At 57.5% G+C, this 12,298-nt stretch overlaps 1 protein-coding gene across 5 annotated transcripts in view; it reads left to right on the plus strand.

The window, feature by feature from the left end:
* Window positions 1-3,688: 3,688 nt before the first annotated feature.
* ZMIZ1 (zinc finger MIZ-type containing 1) overlaps window positions 3,689-12,298 on the plus strand; it is a 231,337-nt gene continuing 222,727 nt past the window's right edge. For 4 of the 5 annotated variants that reach the window (XM_019749483.2, XM_019749486.2, XM_019749485.2 and 1 more), the window contains exon 1: window positions 3,689-4,282. The gene's annotated coding sequence lies outside the window, so the exon portion shown is untranslated. The remainder of the gene's footprint in view (window positions 4,283-12,298) is intronic. The other variant, XM_074339673.1, reaches the window with a different exon arrangement.

A 12,298-nucleotide genomic window follows, 5' to 3' on the forward strand; every position in this document is an offset into this window, starting at 1 on the left:
AGCACTCAATAAGTGTAACTTTCCTTTAGCCCCTTAGTCCTCTGACTCCCTTTCAGAGAGTGAGGGGTGGAAAGTGGAGACAGAGAGGCAGTTCTGGAGAGGTAGGAATCTACCCCCATGTGTGCCAATCCCCTGCCCTCCATCCCACTGAGACCCCACAGGCCGAGGAGACCATACTCACTGCACCCTGCATAGGTCCTCTGCTTTGCCTCAGGACCACTGCCTTTTTCCTCACACCCTGGACTTCCTGGCTCCCTGCTCCCCAGGGCCCAGGCCTACCAACAGCCAGCTTCCCCACTGATAGCTCCCAGAATGCAAACTAATTAATAGCATTTGAGTCTGCTTTCCGAAAGTGGGTGTGGGCCACCTATACTTGCTGAGTAGGACCCATCTTCCAACTCTCAGTGGCTGGGAAGTAAAAGCACTTTCCTCTCTGCTCAGACCTCCAGGCCCACAGAGGCCAAGGCCAAGAAGTTTTGGGCTCATGACAGACAATCCCCAGAGAAGCCTGACCATGGTCATAGACCTTGCCCTTGGTTTACAGAAGCCCAGAGAGGTCTAGCAACTTTCCTAGGACCACACAGAGAGTCTATGGATGAGGATTCAGAGCTGGGGCTGGAGAGGCCAACAGAAAACCTTGCTAATGAGAGACCGAGTTTGAATCCTGATTGACCTTTGGCAAGCCACTCGCAGTGCAGTTTTCCCTGAAGGGGGGATAGTAATAAAACCTAATTCCAGGCAATGTGAAAATTCAATAAACTAATGCTAAGAGGCCCTCACCACAGTACACAGCACACAGTAGGTACTAAATAAATCATAGCTTCTTCCAAGGCCCCACAGGGATCCAATCTGTCTTGTTATTTTCCTGAAAGATGAATAGAGACAGCAAGGGCCTGAGTCCCAAGGACTGGAGCCCAGGGTCCCCAGGAGGCCTGGGCCCAGGTGAGATTTCTGGGACTTGCTGCCATCAAATGCCACGTTTGCCTAGCTGGGAAGAGGTGAAATTCCCCCTGGCTCCTTACTACTGAGTTGGGTCTGCTTTGTGTGCTGAGCTTGGCTCCTCGGCCCTCTGCAGTAGCTTCCTAGTTTTCAAAGGTAAAGGAAACTGGATGGGGTGGGAGTCCTCTGGACAAGAGCTTTTGAAATGAGTGGTCACCCCCAAGGTCATCTGCATCCTCCACTTCCTGGAAGTGGTGAGCCCTTGCCAATTCACTGAGTAATGTTCAGAGGATTGAGCATCCTGACCTAGGTGGTCATCAAGGCAATTGGAACTGGTCTAGTTCTTGGCTGAGGCTGCATTCTTACCCTCCAGGTCCTTAAACATCAGGAACTCTGCCCTGAGGTTTTGGACCTAAGAGGGGGGTGGCTTTGTGGCTGCTGCAATGCTACAGATTGCTGGAGGTGTGGGGGAGGGCTGGGGTAGCTGTGGCTCCAGCCACCATTCAGCAAGCTGAATTCCCACCTTCCAGCCCTGGGTCAGGACTTCAAGGGTTTCTTAGGTTGCCCCACTTAGGAAGCTGGGCCACCCAGATGCTGAGGTGGAGGGGATCCTTCCCACAGGGATGTGCTGGGACCAATCCTTTCTGGTGTCCCTAGAGGTCTAGAAGTGCTTTCATACCATCCATCCTCCCCAGGGATGCTCAGCTGCCACCTGTGGGGGAGCAGCGTGATAATAGTCCATGTGACAGGTCAAAACACTGAGGGCCAGAAAGGAGTGCCTTCTCTTGCACCTAATGGCACAGGGAGGCAGAATTTCCCCAGGGAAAATCAACAAGACTCCCGGCATCCCCACGCCCCCCACGTCCCCGTGGACCTGAGCTGCAGTCCTCTGAGCCCTCAGGAATCCAGGCTGAGTTCGCTGGCTGTCAGACTAGTGCAGCTTTGAGAATGAATTCAGGGCTGGCAAATTCATTTTGCCTCCTCTCTCTTGGTGGTGGAAGGAGTGATCTCGCCGGCCCTAAAGGAGTTCAAGCCGAGGTCAGAGAAGCCCTCTAAAAGATGTTCTAAAATGAGGGTGAGGGGGGTAGTCCGGCTTGCTCCCCGCGTTGGCCCAGCGTCGGCGCTGATCACTACCAAGGAGGCCGGAGACGATCCGCGAGTCTGCGTGGCACGTCCGCTCTCCCAAGCCGGCCTCGTCAATCAGGCAGCGGCCCTGGCCAAGCCGGGACGTCTTCCGCTAGTCTCAGGCCCCGGGGGAGACCCCCGCCCCTGCTGCCTCCTGGTGTCCGCCTCTGGCGGTGTCATTGTTCTCTGACGTCACGCTGCGGCCCCGCCTCTCGTCACCCCCCTTCCCTCTCCCCCACCTCGGGCTCCTGGCGCCTGAGACCCTGCAGCCTCCAAAGCTCGGGTCGAGTAGGGCTCCCCCCGCCGCCCGGCCGGGGCTGCGCCCCCTTGCGCTCTCCCCAACTTGCCTTTGTTATTCCAGCTCCCTTCCTCGCCTCGCCTCCAACACCGCGGCGGACTGCAAAACACGGAGCGCGGAGCCACCGCCACACCTGGAATCCGCAGCGGGCGCCAGGCCGAAGCCTCCCCCGTCTGTGCCGCGAGGGGAGCGCGTGCGGGCGCGCTTGTGTGTGTTCAACCATGCTGCGCGAGTGCTGATTATGATTTGGGACTGAGGGTGCCGCACATCATGAGTGGTGGGCTTGAGGAAAGGGTGTGGAAGAAGAAGGGAGGAGGACGTGTGTGCTTGTATGTGTACGTGAACGTGAGGATTTAGTGCACAGGGTAATGTTTTGTGTTTTGAGTGTATGTGCGGTTGGTTGTACAGCGATGTGTGTGTGCGTAATTGCATGTCTCTGTGAGAGTCCTTGCTATGGCAGTGTACACGCACATTTATGAGGGCAAGTGTACGTGTGTGTGTGTGGAAGCGTGTTTGTAATGCTGAGTGTGGGCGCGAATGTGTACGCGGTTTGTGTAGGAGTTTCCGTGTGAGTGGCAGTGGACCTGAGCCAAGGTGGGCGCGCACTTAGATGCTATCGGGGGTGGGTCTGCGAGGGGAACGCCGCGAGTGGGCGCACCCAACTGTGCCTCGTGAGTGTCTTCTCTCTGAGCGACCCGTGGGGCAGTGCCCGGCTCCGGACAGAGGACTGCCCCCACCCCGCCCGCGCGTTTTGGGGCCAGGGCGCTCGCTGCCAGGGCTCGGAGAATCCGTGCGCCTCTGGAGGCATGCGTGCTGGGGACAGACCCTGCGCACCTCTCCTTCCCAGCCATCGGTGTACCTCGCTCCAGCCTCCACCAACATCGCCCTTGGTGGTGGGGGTGGGGGGTGGGGTGTCCTCTGTTCGCCCCACAAGCCTGTCCCCAGGCTTTGGAAAGAAACCCAAAGCCCGCCCCCCCCCCCGCCCCCCGGGCCAGGCTTTGGCGATCCTGTTAACAACTCGCTTACACCCAATTCGGGTACCAGACCGCGTTCGCAGCCTTAAGTGCACTCCCGTCGCGGGCATGAGAACTAAGGAGGACATCCAGTGAGCTGGATGATTTTAGCCCCCTCCCCAACGTGATCCCTTCCTAAGCTCGGCATTTCTCTCCTACTCCAAACTTGCTGGGTCGGAGGGGGCGGTCAGAGAGCGGGGATGGGGGGACGGGGGGGAGAACAGTAGAGGGAGGTGAGTGGCGGGGCTGGGGTTGACGCGCGAAGCCCATCACAGCCAGAGAGGGGAAAAGCTTGGAGAGGGTCCAGACGGAGGAGCGGGGAAGAAAGAAAGCAAAGGAAGAGAAAGGAAAGGCGAGGAGAGAAAGAGGAGAAACGGAAAGAGAGAGAGCGGTGAGAACGCAGAGAGCGCGCGAGCAGAGCCCAGCCAAGCGCTGGTGGCGGTGGCGGCGGCGGCGGCGGCGCTATGCGCCGCTCCGTCCGTAACTCCGCACCGGCTTTTGCAGGCGGCCGGCGGCGCGGGGCCCTTTGGAAATAGAATAGCCAATGTAATCTGACACTTCAACTTGCTCGGCTCCGGGCGAGTTGATTCACTTACTCACCCCCTAACGCCGAGTTCCTTTTCACTGTCTGTGGACATTAAAAAAGCGAGCGGCTGCGGGCGCCCGGGAGAGCGAGCGGCCGGGCGGCGGGCAGGCGAGCAGCGGTCCGGCGGCTAAGCGAGCTAGCAGCGCCAGCGCAGCGCGGTGACCCCAGCCCCGGTCGGCGTGGAGCAGGAGCAGGAGCCGGAGCGGAGCTGTGCTCGGCGCCCTCGCAGCGCTCCTCCCGGCCCGAGCCAGCCCTGCCCGGAGGCGGCGGCGGCGGCAGCGGCGCGTCCTCCAGCGGCGGCAGCGGCGTTCGCAGCGCCTGGTAAGTTTGGGGCCAGACCCGGGATCCCGCTGGCCCTGGGCCTTCCTCCCGCTCCCCCTGGACTCTCGGGGTGCGAGCATGGGACACCGGGTGCTAGGGCTTTTTCCTTTAAGCGTCCAGCGGGGCCCCGCAAGCTGGGCGAGTGGCCGGCGACGGGGCTCCGTTGCGCTCCCCTTGGTGGCAAGGGGCCGAGGCCCAGGCGACCGGAGAAAGCCAGGCTGCGCGGAGCCGGCTTGGGCTGCGCGTGGGGACCGGGGCTTGTCGGGTGTGCGGGGCGTGAGTGCGGTTGTGCGCGCGCGTACCTGCTGTCCGCCTCCTGCCGGTGCGCCTCCAGCCCTCGTTCTGTACTCTGGGGGCCGGGCAGGACCGGGATTCGGGGAGGGAGGGAAGGACCCGGCTAGGACCACCTCGGTCTCCCTCGCCTCCTTTGGGGAGACGCGAAGTTGTGCGCCTGTGTGGACGAAACCGCCAGGGACGGCGCCGGATTTCTGGTGGCAAGGGGTGGTGGTGTTAAGTTGAGCATCTGAATTTTCAAGGAAAACACACACTTTTGTAAATGGGAGGTGGGGGGCGCGGTTAAGTTGTTTGTGTGTGAATTGCCCCGGGAGACGCGGCGCAAGGTACGAGCGGGGAACACCGAAGGGTGTGCGTAGGGGCTTCCTATAGGTCTTTAGAAGGTGGAGGGGCGTTAAGGGCAACGCCTGCACCCGGCTGCCCCGGCCAGGAGGGGAGCCGGGAGGGAAGATGTGCGTGTGTGTGCGCGCGCGCGCCTTGCAAATACGAAAGTAATTTCCCCGTGTTCTTTCTTCCTCTTAGTCTCCGGCGGCGGCGGCGGCGGCGGCGGCGGCGGCCCCGGGGGAATGGGAGGCCTGCCGCGGTGGAGGTTGGGGGGCCGGGCCGGGGCTGGAGCTGGGGTGGGGGGGGCGGGCTCTGGGAGCTTGTTTCACATTCCTGGCGTCTAGGCTGGGGAGAAAACAGTGGGGAGCGCGGCCTCGATGTCTGGGGCGCGGGCAGCGGCTCGCGACGCCCCCTCGCCGGGGACATCTGTCCAGGAAGCCAGCCGGGCGGCGAGAGGGCGCGGTGCGGAGGGCAGGTTCCCCGCCCGGCAGCAACCGGGGCGCGGGCGAGGGGCGGCCGCCTTCCTGGCTATTGTGCGCCAGCAGATTTTCACGGGAGACTGCCCCAGAGCCGCTGGAGAAGGCCGGGAGCCGGCCTCAGCCCCGGGTTTAAAAGACACTCCAGGAATGTAAACAACCCGGGCGGGAGCGCGCCAGGGCAGTCGGCCCGGGTCCCCCACCCCTCCCTGGGGGACAGTCTGACGGCGGGGCCGCCTGGCCCTCCCCCTCTACCTGCAGCAAACTTTTTCTTCCTCTGCTTCCCTTCCCACCTCGCCCCGCCGGCGGGGTACAGAGCGAGAGCCTCTCTCTAGGCGCGGACCGAGGGCGTCTGGCACTCGGTGTGGGACCCCGGAACCCTGGAGGTCTGGCCCCTGCTTGGGTGTCCGGAGTCCCGGCTGCGCCTGCCTGGGAGCCGCCTGCATCCTGGGCAGGCAGTGCCGGAGTAACTGGGGCTCCGAGAGCCTGCTCGCCTCCCTCCCTCCCCCCCTCCCTCCCGCTGCTCCTTCCCCCGCTCTCCCCCTTCTCCTCTCCTCTGACTGCTTTTCCAATGCCCTGACATGAGGGAGGAAGATTTAACTTGGCAGCCCAAACAAATGTTCTCTCAGAGGTCCTCCAAGAAGCTGGCGGCTGGGCTGGCAGGGTGAGGGCACTGCTCCGCCAGCCTTTTCCTCCTCCCTGCTCTGCCATGGTCATTTGGAGCCTCCTGAGTGGACAGCCCAGGGCCTGGGAGAGTAGGGCCCAACCCCACAGATTTAAAAGGACACTGGGAAGGCACCTATGGAAGCCTCTGGCTTGGCTCTAGGCAAGAGCCACCGGGAGCTACCTTCTGGTACCAAGGGTTTTCTGTAGGACTTTCTTGAGCAACAGTTTGTCTCCCTGCTGCAACCCCAGGACAGGGCCTGGTAGACCTGAGGGCTAAACCGTGCGGACTCCTCCCCCTGTGGGTGTGAGGACAGGCTGGTTACACAGGGCAGGGCAGGAGGCCAGAGGCTGTTCCCAGAGGTGCCTGGGTTTGCTTATTTTTGTTTTTTTGAAGGTGGAGATAAAGAGGCAGGCACTGTGGCTGCAGAATGGGTAGCTTGGTTGGTGATGAACTCTGACTTGCCTTTCCTGGCATTTGTATGGTCCCAGGAATTTAAAAGTTGCTTGTAAGCTATCTGGGAAATTTAGAAGAGGGAGCAAGCCCTTAACTTTCACTGTCCTGGCTGCCTTTAGAGGGGGTCCAGAGTGGGTGGAATTCCTGGCCCCTTGCTTGCCGGCTGCCTGGCCCTAGTGGTGTGGTTTGTGAATGCCCCAAGCCTTGTGCTGACCTTTCTTTCTTCAAGTTGAGGATGTTGAAACACCAGCATCAAACAAAAGACACATTGAAAGCTCTATCTGCCACAGAGCACGTGTGACTTTGGGGCCAAGGGAATGCATTTGGAGGGAGATGGTGTTTTCTTCTGAGTTTTATGATTTCAGTTGGGTTTTGTTTTTCCCAAAAGGACAGAAGCATCTCCTTGTCCCAAGTCACGAGGTTATGAAATGCTGTTTTCACATGTAAATCTCCAAACTTTAGACTTCTAAGTGTTGGTGGCAGTGACTTTGGGGGGGTGGTGGTGTGATGGGGGGAGCCTTAGGGAGATTTCAGAAGTTTTAAATGGTTTTTGGATTGAGTTTTGAGTTATTCAGGGTATGGCTCACAGAGGACTTGGGAATAAGAAATTGCTGGACTTAGGGGAAACTTTGATAACTAGCCCTGCCTAGGCAGAAAAGGATTGCTGGCTTCTTTGTGGGGACAAAATGTCCCTTTTTCCTCCTAAGGAAAGAGGGAAGGCGGATCCTCCTTTTCACAGCCAGGAGCAAAGTGAAGAAAGGTCCAGAGACTGGGGTTTGGCCACGGAACCACAGTTTCTCTCCCTCTCTCTCTCTCTCTCTCTCCCTCTCTCCCCCTCCCCTAGTGACAGTCACACAACATTGTGTCCATTCCTGGCCCCCAGAGATGTGCCCCAACTGGACAAGTGTCCACTGTCAACTCATCCTAGAAATTGCAGAGGGAAGGACCCAACTGAGAAGAGCTGCAGACTTCACTTTTTTTCCTGATTGATAGAGATGGGAGGTAGATAAAGAAGGAACACACTTTGAGGCCTGCTGTGTCCTGAGAGTTTTGTCAAAACGGTACCTGTGTGTGAAGTCACCGATGCTGAGTTCTCTGTCTGTGGCCATCATCCAACAGGCAGCTGTTACCCCAGTCTTAGGGAGAGACGTTGCTGTAAGAAATCCGGGCACCTACAAGTTAATTTCTGGAAGCTTTTTCTGGGCACTCTGTCATGGAACCAGGAAGCAGGGCCTGCCAGGCCGCCACTGGGTCCCATACGTTTTCATTCATAACTTTGCCCCCCAGCACCCTTGCCTGGCTCCTATCTCTGCCTCATCTTTATGAGGTTCCTTAGATTTTGTGTGGACAACAAAGGCCGGTCTGCTGTAATTACCCTGGACACTGCTGCAGCCTTGCCTCATGATTACTCTGACCTCTCAGCAGGACACAGTGGCCTCAGCCCCCACATTGGTGTGGGGGGCTCTTTGTCCCTAGAGCCCCTGAGTTTGGGAGGAGGCAGAGCCTGACGGGGCTGTAAGCTCTACAGCTTCTAAGGTTGATTCTGAGGTTGGGCCCTGCCCTCAGAGAGAATGAAGGGAGGCTGAGAAAACCAGGCACAGGCTTTGGGAAAAGTCCAGAAATCCATCATGATTATGTGGGTCTTCCCATTACCTGAGGAGATGAGGGAGAGGTGTCAGGAGGCTGTAGCTGGCTGGCTGCTTTGGGCCAGTAGATTCACTGTGTTGGGCCTCTGTCTCCTCGTCTGTAAAATGGGTCCAAAGGCAGAACCCCTCCTATCCACTTGGTTGCTGTGATGATGAAGCAGATGTTACGAGAGCCCTCGGCATGTGTCCCCTAAAGGCCTGGCAGGCTCTGGGCACAGAATGGATTGAACACAAAGGGGTTGGGTTGGAGGTGCTAGAAGCATTTTCCAGAAGCTGCTTTCCCATGCAAGCCTACCTCCCTGATAGCTTACTGTCCTGCCTTGACTTGCATGCCCCCCATGACAGGGTACTCACTACCTATGGGCAGCTTCTGCCTTCACTGGACAGCTGGCTATGAGCATGCTCTACTGCATGGCAGACTTTCTAGAAATCAACCTCTCCTGATCCTCACTCTGGTCGTGAGGTACTGGAAGTCCTCTCGACCACTACTCGTTCTTTCCTGAATGATCACTGAGGATCAGTACTCCCATACTGATGCTGGACGGGCGTATACCCTTCAAGTGGCTACTTCCAGCCCTTGTTGGGAGTGGCCTATGGGGACTGGGGAGGGGCTGCCTGAGGGGCTCACCATGGTCTGTCTTTGTCTGCTGGGTTCACCTCTTGGCGCTTTCTCTCCTTGGATTGGGTATGAGGAGAAGGAAGGAGATACATAATGGGGTGAGGTGGGGTCTGGGGCCCAGCACTGAGGCCATAGGTACTTCCTGAGAGTCCACAGTATGAGGACCACGGCCTGTGAGAGACCCAGAAATGTCTAAGACAGTTCCTGTACCTTAGGAGTGTGCAGTTCAGTCAGAGCAGGAAGAGCAGTCCAAATAAATAATTAACCACCAGCACCTGGCTGCCTGCCATGGGGCGGGCACGCAGTGACAGTGATAACCAGCACCCCTCGCCTTTGGTAGCACTTGGTGTATTTGGAAGCACTCTCCAACTTTTTTTTTTAACCCCACTAATAACATGTACGCTAGCTACGTTTTGGAATTACTCCATTTAACAGAGAGAAAACTGAGGTGCACAGACGTGAGGTGACTTGTGGCTAAGCCAGGACTCACCCTCAGTCCTTGCAGATGCCAACACTGGGCTGCCGCCTTCTTAGTCCACCGACCAGAGGACAAATGGATTGTTAAGGATTGTTACAATACAGTCTCTTTGTACTTTCAGTGTCATTTTTTGGTGTCTGACAAAAGTGGAAACGGCACCCACCCATTCTTTCTACCCCCCTTATCATTTCCCAACTACTCCAGTGGACCCCGAGAATGAGGATGGGAGCCTGAGGTTAAGGAGGAAGAGCTGTTCCCAGGAAGGGTCACAGATGGGCCCTACCTGTCCCCTTCCCCCCTCCCACTTTTGGCAGCACATGACCCACACCTTTCAGCAGCTGTGCCCCCTGAGCTTGCTCTGAGCCCCAAATCCTGCCATGACTTCCTGGGCACACATGTCTGTACATGGGCCTTCACCCCCATCCCTGGCCCTGGAGCAGGAAGCAGAGCTGTTTCTAGGCCCCAGGTTCCTGTGCAGCCCAAGGCTCTTCCCTGGGCTGCAGTGGTTTCTATAGATACAGACATTGACTCAGCCTGCCCCTCCTCTGGCTGAGTCAGTACCCGGGCTGTGTGGAGTAGCCGCCCTGTGCAGGGCCCTTGAGTTCCTTCTGCCTCTTGACACAGCCCACCTGCTGCCCATGATCTGTGCCTAGGTTTCTGAAGCTCACCTGAGCTCCACCCCAGGACAAGGTTGTAGCTCGTAGGGTCCAGAGCAGGGAGCAGCTGGGCTGGCTGAGCTGGCACCGCCCCAGGAAGCCTGGCCCAGCCTGGCACACCTGTGCAGGTAATGACTGTAGCCTGGGAGGGCCCCAAGTCCCGCCTGTCAGGCCCAGCTGCCGGGGTTACTGCAGGATCGTGCTGGGGGAGGCTGGGGTGTCTGAGCTAATTAGATTTCTTAGATTTCAATGCGCCCCTAATCCTGTTAGCCTGGCTGTAATTGTAACCACTTGAAGGTTTCAGCCGTGGCAGGCTGTTGAGGACAGACGGTGTGGGGACTCCACTCTGCCCCAGCCCAGGCTTAGACAGCCGGCTGGGGACTGGGGACTCCCTTCCCAGACCTCTGGGGTTGGGGGCCTGAGTGATGGTAGGTGGTGTGCTTTTCTGTAGAATCTTGGCATCACGGACTGTCAGAACAAGCATGGCTCTTAGAGATCATTGGCTCCAACCCTTCACTGGGCATATGGAGAAACTGAGGCCTACAGAGAGGCAGGAACTGGCCCAGGACCTCGATGGCTGGTAGAGGCAGGGTGTCAGGGACTTGTGGTAGAATGACTTTGTGATTTTTGCCCCTGGAGACTTCAGGGCAGGTCTGGAATTGCCCAGGGACTGGTGAACCCTCCAAACATGTCTTCCCCCAGAAATAGGGGCTGGGGACTTCATTTGTCTGAAGCCTGCTCCCCAGTTGGTATTACACCCCCACACACACACACACCCTGGAATTCTGGGACCCACAAGTATTCCAACCTGTGCTGGCCAGGGTTTCTGCTGAGGACAGACACCTGCGTCACCCAGGACTCCCAGACATGGAGGTTTTGTCCCTCCTTCCCCACCAGTCTTTCCCAGATTCTTGATTTCTTGGAGGGTCCAATTCAACGCAGATGATTGCTTTGCCAGAAAATGTCAAAGTTATTCTGATGGGGGGTGGGGGGTGGGGGGTAGGGATTGTTAAAATACAATCTCTTTGTATTTTCAGTGGCTCTTCCAACATCATTTTTTGGTGTTTGACCTAAATTGAAACTGCACCCACTCCCATTCCTTCTACCCCCATTATCATTTCCCAACAGCTCCAGTTGTCCACCCACAGAGGTTGGCGCTTGCAGGGGTTGGGGGTTGGAGGTTGGGACAGCTGTGCCATCTTCAGGACCCCTGCCCAGGAGGGTCCTACCCAGCAGTCACATCCTGTCCTCTTTGCTCTGGAACAGTGGGGTGAGATGTTTGAAGCCTCCTTCCACTCCACAATGTCCCTGGCTTTGTGTTTTGCACCCCTAATCATGTAGTATAGAATTGGGAGGCCACAGGGTTTATCTAGTCTGATTGATCCTTTTATAGCCAGAGAAACCAAACTATGGGAAGAAACAATGGGATGTATTCAAGGGCAGCAGCGACTTAGTGACAGAGCCAGGCCTGGAACCCCGTTTCTCCAGCCCATTAGTTCATTAAACATTTATTGAGCATGTACTGTTGGCCAGGCGCAGCCCCGTTAGCCACCCTTCAGAGCTCATAAATAAATGCTGTTCTGTCTTTGACTTGGGAAGGGCCAACGGAACCTGGGGAGGGGGGGAGCAGGGCCCATTCTGAGCTCTCAGGGTAAAGACTAGGATGGGACGTTTGTAGCAGTACCCACAAATCTATGCAGCATTAGAGCCCCAACCCAGCAGCATATTTCTTGAAAGGTAATAGTAGGTTGGTTGTATTGCAGATTTGAGGGAAGTAAAACTGAAACCCTCTAGGTAGCGTGAAAGGTTTCTCATCTGCCCAGGCCTGTTTAGTCCAAGAAGATGGGTGCTTCCTTCTGCCTGCGCCCTTCCCCCACACAACCTTCTACATGCTGCCTTTTGTCCTTTGCAGGGCTCAGGGCCCTGCTGCCTTGTTCCTGCAATCACTTCCTCTGTGGATGGAGAAGCAGGGAGCAAGCCCTCTTGCTCTGCCCTGGGAATCACCTGCCTCAGGCCCAGGTGACGGCATGTGAGGAAGAGCCAGCAGGCTCTGGACAGGATGAAGGAGGAGATGCCAGGTGCCTGGACCTTGCCCAGTCAGCTGGCTCTCACCCAAATTCCCACCCTGCTCCCTGGTGAAGCTGGGGAAAGGCAGCCAGCTCCAACCAGCCAGCACTCTGGTTGAGGGACAAACGGGGCACAGAAACCTGTGGGAAAGGGTCCTGAACCCCTTACTTGGCATTTGCAAGTGGGGAGGGCCCTTCCAGGCTCTCTGTCCAACCATCTTGTTTTGCAGGTGGGGAAACAAAAAGCCCAGAGAGGTGAAGGGACTTGCCTCAGGTCACACAGCAAAAGAGCTCCCCTGTACCCAAGTGTCTCACCAAGGAGGACTGAGTGGTCTGA

Source organism: Rhinolophus sinicus, linkage group LG07 (assembly GCF_036562045.2).
Source record: "Rhinolophus sinicus isolate RSC01 linkage group LG07, ASM3656204v1, whole genome shotgun sequence".
NCBI lineage: Eukaryota > Metazoa > Chordata > Mammalia > Chiroptera > Rhinolophidae > Rhinolophus > Rhinolophus sinicus.